Here is a 6,979-nt window from a genome sequence, read left to right on the forward strand (position 1 = left end):
ATTGTCCGAGGTTTGATGGGAGAGTAAACACGGCCAGTCCAGCTGCTGTATCAGGCCTGGGGTGGGACTGCCAAAAACGCCTGGGACAACAGGCCCTTTCAGTACCAACCTAGATACACATCAGTCAAATCCTTCTATCACAACGGGTCAGGCCGCGCCACTACCACAGCCACAGCGTAGCCCCCTTTTTGTTTCGTGGTAATCGTTCCCGGAGAGAATTAGTTGGATAAAATGTGACATGTTTCATGCTGAGGCTGGAAAAGTAATTTAATATGAGACAACACAATCAGGCCACAACCGAAAAACAAAAGCACCCAGGGTTTTATTCATCAATGTTTCAGTGAAACAGCCACATTGTAGGCTACCCTGTTGTTCAATGGAAGTCTTCCAGAAAAGTACATTTGGGGAAGGTTTACATAGAACTGGACGTGTCCTGCTTTGCTCGATATGAATTAAGAATAAGTTGAAGGCATTCTAAAAGCAATGCCCCTAGACAACTATTAAAATGAAGACATGCATAAAATAGAAGGCTTAGGATAAATCCTTTATTGTATTATGGCGATATATTAGTAGACTCTAAAATCCAAAAAAATAATCGCTGTTAAAAATGGACTCGCTGCTAGCTGAATATATCGTCGGCAGTTAACTTTTATGTTCAACAGCTCATCAAAGTAGTGACCACTGATTACCCACCATTACAACAGTTTCAAACTGCCATACAGACATCAATACTTCGATGCGGCTCACTGAATGTCTCCCTAAATACTTCCAGTTCTTGTTTCACTGATTGATAGTGTGCCATTTAATTGTTCTTTTCCAAAAAGGGTATAGCTTGATGCTGGCATATTGGATCCATTTTTATCAAATACTAATGACATGCATTTAACATTGTCTACTCACAGTGCATTCAGGTTTTATGATAATTATAATAGCGATAAATGTACTGTAATCAATTTTCAGTTTATTCCTCTGATATTGATGTTCTTACATTCAAAAGTGCTGGAGCGTTGTGCTGAATGCTAATGGAACCAGCACAACAGATATAGAATCTGTACATGTCTGGTCTGAGTAGATACTTGACTGAGCCTCTAAAATGTGTCTTCGCTTGAATAAGAAGTTAATTACAGGAATATATGGTGGTGCTTGTAAATGTGTGCATTTCATTCGATGTGTGTTTGAGTCCTCTGAAAAGTCCTTACTAACAAAACTTCAGCTAATTACCAATAAGTCATTGTTTAACTTTGTAGTCTTGGGTTATTGTCTCCACACTTACATTTGTCAATGCAATATTTATGTAATATTTAACCCACAGCTTGTCTTATATTAAATAGCTATCTGCATTGCAGTGTGTTCAGACATTCTGTTTTGTCTATTTACAAATATATCAGGAGACAGATGGGTTGGTGATTAGGGGAGATGTACCAGGACAACTCATGACAATATGTCACCGTGATTATTACCATGAATCTCTACCAGACAGATGTGTATGGACTTATATTATAAGGCCTACGGGGGTGGGGCTAAACTATTCAGTAGAGTTAGAAAACGGTAAAGTTAATATATGAGGTCGCTCAAAAGGAGTATCTTTAATATCTGCCTCTCCATTATTCAGCTTCATTTTCCCCCCACTACCCACACAGGTTTTGATTTCTGTCTATCATTTTGTCTCTTAGTCTCTCTCTCTCTCTCTCTCTCTCTCTCTCTCTACCCCCTACCGCTCTTCTCCTGCGATGTGTTACCCTCGGGGAGTGGCAAGAGAAGAGTGAGAGAATAATAGATTGAAGCAGAATTGGCGCATCTCTGGAGAAATGGCGTTCAATATTGTTTTGGACCACGGGGACAATGAGCCCTGAAGGATATCGCCTTTGAATGTGAGTTTTAGGCCAGAGGTCCAGCCTGGCCACACCTACCTGCCTCAGAAAGGTAGCCTCACAAAATTGACTGTTTCTATCCTCACATAACAATGAATTCCATTAAGTCACTCCATATCCGTCTCCACTAGTCAAAAGAAACGGAGCCCTTGAGCTGTGCGTTAGCACGATTGATACGGATTTAGGCCAAGGAAAAAGATTTAATACAGTACGTGAAATATATAATATAACACACTTAGTATGAAACTGTGGGTTTCTGGAATCGGCACACAGAGCTCTATTCTTATTGCAGTTACATTTACATTGAGTGCATTTAGCAGACGCTTTTATCCAAAGCGACTTATAATAAGTGCATTTGTCTTAGGAAAGGGAAGAAATATATCGCTGTCAATGCAGTAAGGATGTTCATAGAACCAAGGGCCAAGCAGTAGCAATTGCTCGGTGAACCCATTTCTCTTCTTTGGCCTAAATGATGAACTGTACAACAGTTGTAAGTTGTAAGTTCCTGACTGGGTAGGAAAGGCCAGAGTACCCTGCCACCACCTCTGCCCCCCCCCCCCCCCCCCCCGGCCAGGCCCCCCCCCCCCCCCCCCCCCCCCCCCCCCCCCCCCTCCCACAGGAAGGGGAGGCCAGGGTACCCTGCCACCACCTCCCCCCCCCCCCCCCCCCCCCCCAGGAAGGGGAGGCCAGGGTACCCCCACCACCACCTCTGTCCGCCCGGAGAAGTTACGTCCCTGTTCATATGTTCTGTCGAAGACGCCATCACTCTTTATCTGGACCACCCCGATGCCCAACCCCTCGCAGAGAAACCCCCCCCCCCACCCCCCAATCCCCCAGCCCGCTCCTCTTGATCCGCCACCCCCGATGCCCCCCTGTGGGTGGACCAGCGCGCCCTCCTGGCACGGTGCCCGGTCGCCCCCGGGCGGACTCACAAAGCAGCGGTGGCGGCGGCCATGCCCACACGCCTTTGACTTTGCTGGAGACGTGCTGCTATTCATTAAGGAGCCGCGAAATGACAGAGGGCCGCTTGTGTTCTGGTGTGAGAGGAATAAACAAGACATAAAGCAGTGGGGCTGTTAGCTGCAGACAGGCAATTTGTGCCGTGGTTATGCCGTGTTAAACTGCAAGACTCTCTCCCTGTCTCTCTCTGTCTCTCTATCTCTCTCTCTCTCTCTCTCTCTCTCTCTCTCTCTCTCTCTCTCTGTCTCTCTCTCTGTCTCTCTCTCTCTCTCTCTGTCTCTCTCTCTCTCCCTGTCCCTCTCTCTCTCTCTCTCTCTCTCTCTCTCTCTCTCTCTCTCTCTCTCTCTGTCTCTCTCTCTCTCTCTCTCTCTCTCTCTCTCTCTCTCTCTCTCTCTCTCCTCTCTCTCTGTCCCTCTCTCTCTCTCTCTCTCTCTCTCTCTCTCTCTCTCTCTCTCTCTCCTCTCTCTCTCTCTCTCTCTCTCTCTCTGTCTCTCTCTCTCTCCCTGTCCCTCTCTCTCTCTCTCTCTCTCTCTCTCTCTCTCTCTCTCTCTCTCTCTCTCTCTCTCTCTCTCTCTCTCTCTCTCTCTCTCTCTCTCTCTCTCTCTCTCTCTCTGTCTCTCTCTCTCTCTCTCTCTCTGTCTCTCTCTCTCTCTCCCTTTCTCTTTGCCGCTCAATCTATTTGCCTCTTGTTCGCTCTAGCTCATTTTCTTTAACTGCTTTTCTCTCTATCTCTGAGCCCTCAAAGTGTTCTGTTTTCTTTGTATCAAATAAGTCTTCGTAACGTGCTGTTGACTAAAAGTCAAAGCTTACCTTATCTTTTTTTAAGATACTTTTTAAGATACACATTACAACACAATCGAAATGATCTTCAGATGAGATGAACATTCAATTAGTGTTTTGTGCATGTCTGTTTGTGCATGTGTGTCTATTTGTGCGTGTGCGCGCGCGTTTGAATGTGTGTGTGCCTGGGAACTCCAGTGTCTGTGTTTGTGTGTCTGTGTGTTTGTGTCTGTCTGTCCTTCCTGATCGTCAACCGGCCCGTTCTAATTCGATTGATGGTGGACACAGGGAGATCTCCTTGCAGGGCTTGCATGTCTGAAGGGGTTGTGTGACCGTTTGATCTCTGTCCCCATTAGTGCTGCACACTCTGTGTGCTCTTCATTACCGTTAAACCCGCCGTCAGTTGTGTGCCAGGAGATAGCCAACCTACTTAAACGCACGGCAACACGATATCAAAACAACTTTATTTTGAAAATCTCACCAGAACGGAGCTATCTTTGCCCGCCAGGTGCATAAGCCGATCGGGAGTGCCCTCGGCTTCCAAGGTGTCACCGGCATTGTAATAGGATTTTAAGAGCCTGCTTGATAGTGAGCATATGGAAAAGGTTGTCTTTTGGGGCTCTTTGATAAGAAGAGACAGAGTGACCTCTAAGTCCACAATGCCTGCCTGCCTGCCTGGCCAGCTTCCAGCAGTGCTCCGGCGTCTTTGCTGACGACAGCCGTTTTCCCACTGAAGACACAAGCTGAAGGTCTGTCTGCCATTGTGCGTCGGCTGTGTGTGTCTGCATGTGTGGTGTGTGTGTTTGCGTGTGTGTGTCTGCGTGTGTTTCTGCATGTGTGATGTGTGTGTGTGTTAGTGTGTCTGTGTGTGTGTCTAATGTGTGATGTGTGTGTGTATGTGTGTGTGTGTGTGTGTATGTGTGTGTGTTTGTGCCTGCATGTACTGTATGTGCAGCCGAAACAAGGTGTTAATGTATACGTGTGTGTCTTTGGCAGGGACATTGAGTTCAATGCTGTGCCTTACTCATCCAACTCCTCGCCTCGTTTTATTTTCTCTACGTCCGCTATACCTTTTTCTTATTTTTGTGCCAAAAAGGGGGCAGTAAACACAGAGGCAACGGCTGAGGATAAAAGCTTTACTGCCCATCGGTCCAAAGGAATCTGGCGTTCCTTTTTAGTAGATCAATGAAAAGATACGCACAATTTTTAAAACCACTTTGTCCATTTTTTTGCTTACCGGTTTCCCTTTCTCACCACATAAAAGATAAACAGCGTCCTGACGGTATATTTTTGAACCCTTTCCCACGGATGTCTTAAGCTGATTCTGCTGAAGGATTCTGGAGTGAGTCATTTTTCATAGCAGGCTGTTATTGTCCTCACGACTATCAGAATAGCAGAGTAATTCTCTGGACGCGACACCCCATGTCCGAACTCCCTCGTTGAGTAATTACTTATAGGATTGGCACTTCCTACCATGGCCTCTATTCAATTTCATCATATAAAGTGTTTCTGACCACGTGAAGTTAGGGTTAGGGTGTGGAGGGCCGGGTCTGGAAAGGGGTGGGATTGGAAGGAGGGCCCCATGTTCCACGTTCCCGTGTTGGAGTGGAATCAAGCAGAAACTGGGATTTAATGGAGGCGGCGCAGTCAGCAGCAGGGCTTTTGTTCAAGCCACTTTTAATCCAGGGGAGCTTTGATCAGAATGCACAGGTGGCTGGTGACATGGAAGGGAGGGCCTCCTCACATCAAGGACGTTTATAAATGTTTAATGGGAGACATGAGCAGCAGACAATTACAATAATGGTTGCTGTTAGTTTCCCTATCTGTCAGTAACAGTATACACTAATGGTGACGTCTCTGTTCGTTTTTTTCCTCGGTCTTAAGAATGCATCGCAGTCAAAGGAACTTTTAAAGAGCCATAGGGAGAGAGATGTTGAGCAGGAGAGCCATTTTGAACCCGTTCATCGGAAAGACGTTGTTCTCGCCAAGCCGGAGATGAGACGCAGATTGAAAACCATAATTTATCGTGAGTTACAATCTTGCCGTGGTAATTCCCTTTGCCACAAAATAGACTATTCGTTTTTGTACAGCTGGCCATCGCAATGCCGATAACACTGGAAAGTATTGTAGAGCTTAATGACATGCCATCCCTTGTATCTAATGAGGTTAACTATCGATGAACTGTTCAGTTAAGTGATGCAATTTTCTAAACTAATTAGACTGTTTTAGCTGATGTGAAGCTTCAGGAACTAGTGCTTTAACCTTCTTGGCCATTACTATCGATCGATTCTCCTCTATCTCCTAAATAATGCTTTAGCCACAATATCTTTGCATTAAAATGTTACTTTATTTAATTTAATCAATTACAGAAGAGTCCTTCCTAAACTTGGAGTCTTGAACCTAATTTAATGATGTAAGCAAACGTGTGTTTCGTCTTCTCCTGTAGATTCACCATTCCATTTGGTATTCTCCCAAAGTGCAATCAGACCTCTGCTAACAAGCAAGACTTTTAGAGAAAAGGAAACATTCAAACGCTGTTCAAGCCGCTAATGAGCAGCATATGGAAAACGAAGAATTACACATACAGAAGCAAATCCACACACTTGTATTGCATGGGGACGGACAGGAACACTAATAATGTAGGCCTATCAGAATTAGAGAGCAGCTTGTAGGACCGTCAATGTGAGCATGGCGTGTGTGGTGTCAGTATGATGTAAAAAACGAGAGCTTCATTACAACACAAAACACGAGGACTTTTCATTTTCGGGATTTTCTTCGGCAGCAACGAAAGGCAACGCGAGTGATGAATGAGTCCGTGGCAGTAAACACTGAGCGTTGGCCCCCACCACGCAGAAAGTTACGAGCTCTTAGGCTCTGCTATTCCCCGCGGCGGGCTGAAAAATTGTCAGTCAGTGAGATAGTGGCATGATTAGCTTAGCTCCTTCCTCTTCTTTAGCCGCACTCCCTGCTATCTCGATGCCCCGGTGATGAATGGCCGTTGCATTCCTCTGCTTGAAGGAAATAAATCGAGGGTCACATTCCCAACCCGCTCTCCTTCGCGCTGCCTCCTCCCTTCTCTCACTTTCTCTCTGTCTGACTCTGTCTGCCTCACTCACTTTTCCTTTATATCTACTCTGTGCAGTATTTCTGTTCAGTAAATATCCACATCTATATATCTGCCTCTCTCTCTATATGTATACTGTATATACACACATATAGAGAGAGAGACAGAGAGAGCGAGAGAGTAATGCACTAGGCTCTCAACTTCTCTACTGATCCATCCCTTAGACACACACACACACACACACACACACACACACACACACACACACACACACACACACACACACACACACACACACACACAC

At 45.6% G+C, this 6,979-nt stretch overlaps 1 long non-coding RNA gene across 4 annotated transcripts in view; it reads left to right on the forward strand.

The window, feature by feature from the left end:
* Nucleotides 1–6,979, forward strand: part of LOC115533393 (uncharacterized) — a 65,830-nt gene that overhangs the window by 10,516 nt on the left and 48,335 nt on the right. Inside the window, exon 2 of one of the 4 annotated variants that reach the window (XR_003974186.1) lies at nucleotides 5,496–5,637. The exons of 2 other annotated variants lie outside the window; for them this stretch is intronic. This is a non-coding gene — a long non-coding RNA (uncharacterized LOC115533393). Of the gene's footprint in view, nucleotides 1–5,187; nucleotides 5,638–6,979 lie in introns of those variants that run through there. One more of the 4 variants, XR_003974185.1, reaches the window with a different exon arrangement.

The sequence above is a fragment of the Gadus morhua genome, chromosome 20, assembly GCF_902167405.1.
Source record: "Gadus morhua chromosome 20, gadMor3.0, whole genome shotgun sequence".
In the NCBI taxonomy this organism is placed as follows: domain Eukaryota; kingdom Metazoa; phylum Chordata; class Actinopteri; order Gadiformes; family Gadidae; genus Gadus; species Gadus morhua.